Below are 1,899 nucleotides of genomic sequence, written 5' to 3' on the forward strand. Positions count from 1 at the left end.
AGAAAGAAACCAAAAAAAAACACCCAACAAGTACACTTCTTATACCCTCCCTTCAACTCTTTCACTCACAACACCCACATGGTCCTAACTAAAGATATTCACAACAAGAGAAAAGATTATCGCTAGCTTTTCAAGGTCACGAGGAGGATAGAGCCCCAAATCACGCGTAAAGGAAAAGAAAATTAACGTAAACCACCCGTTACTTATTTTCCGCAAAACTTCCTCTCATACTATTGGCTCCATCGTGATGATTGCTGATTTCGTTCGAGGATTGTCAAAAAAAAGAAACAGAAAAGGTGATGAGGGTCGTTTATCGGTTACGTTCGACTGAAAAAAAGATCTTGGGTATTATATTTATTGTAGCATGACCCGATATAGTCATTTTGGCACGTGGAATCGCCTACATGTGACTGTTATACCTCCCCGAGTAAGTCTTTATATATATATATATATTTTTCGTTATCAATCGGATTTGCAACTTCTAAATGTTGTAATGTGGAAGATAAATTTATGTCGCTAAATTTTTCGGACGATCCCGTTTTTCATCTTTATTTTTTAGTAGGTAGCTTGCCCAAGTGTTATCAATGTTTGAAATAGGATGTTCAGTGATTCTCCAAATACTTCTTTGACTACCCGAGGTATGAGTTTTATCGTAAGCCGATTTGTTTTCACCCAAATTTCTTTTTTCAGCCGAATTGATTTCACCCAATCTTCTTATTAGTTTATATGTCTTGTTGTCTCTCCATCCGCATTGCTAATGTTTACCCCACTTGCTTGCTCCCTCAATTCACCCCTGATTTATGTAAAAAAAAAGAAACGTAACCAAAAAAAAGAAAAAATAGAAAGAACCGCGACCGTAAAAAAAAGAAAAGAATAGTTATTATATGTTTGTTGTACAGCCATTCCGATATTGCTTGTCGCTCCGGTTTGAAAAAGAAAAAGTGAAACCTAAGTTTTTACCTGTTTTTACTCAATAAAACTTCAAACTTGGCTGTAATTCAAGGCAATACAGCCAAATTCCAGGTTTTAGCCGGTTAAAACTTAGGTTTCAAGCTCACAAACTTTTTCTTTTTCAAAAAGGTGCGACAAGCAATATCGGAATGGCTGTAGATTTTTTAAAAAAAAGAAAGAATTATAAAAAATTGAGCTGTTATATATCAAAAAAACTGGAAATTTTGAATGTCGAGATTAGTGATTTTGATGTTCTTTTTTTGTTATTAAAAAAAACTAATTGGGGTGTGCTATTAATGATTTGTGTTGATTGTAAAAAAAATGAAATAATAAAAAAAATAAAAGAAAAGAAGAAAGATGATCAAGAAGAAAGAAGAAATAAATGTGAAAATAGAATATAAGTTTAAAAAGGTGTTCTACTAGCTATTTAAATCTGATTACGCAGATTGATTTTTTTTTTTTTTTTTATTATTTGTTTGCCTTGATATAAAAAGTTGATTAGTGAGAACTTTTGCTCACAACACCGCTGTGATCTTGAACTTAATTCCAGGCATTTGAGCTTCACATTCACACCAATTGGTCCAATGAACCTGGCAAACAACTACAACCACCTGTAATAGCTATATCAGCACTAAGAATTGCTTGACCATCTGTGTTACACTTTGTGATAGATTTTAAAATCATCTTTGGTAATTAAATGGCTGCTAATAAATCAAGTGTTGGAATGGTAGATGCTGGATTCTTTCCTTTGATCTGTGAAGTAAACTCTGGTGGTATAAAGGTTGACACTTCAGGTATTGTGCAACACAATCTACCAAACTGGTAGGAAGCTTGAATGATCTGTTTGGAAGGGCGGCTACATTACAGAGAGAGAGCAACAGAGTCAACTTTCAATCTGAAAAAATTAGATCCAGCTGGCACTCAATCATATAAAGATGTGGATTACTC

This window comes from Melampsora larici-populina (genome assembly GCF_000204055.1).
Source record: "Melampsora larici-populina 98AG31 unplaced genomic scaffold MELLAscaffold_124, whole genome shotgun sequence".
NCBI classification, from domain to species: domain Eukaryota; kingdom Fungi; phylum Basidiomycota; class Pucciniomycetes; order Pucciniales; family Melampsoraceae; genus Melampsora; species Melampsora laricis-populina.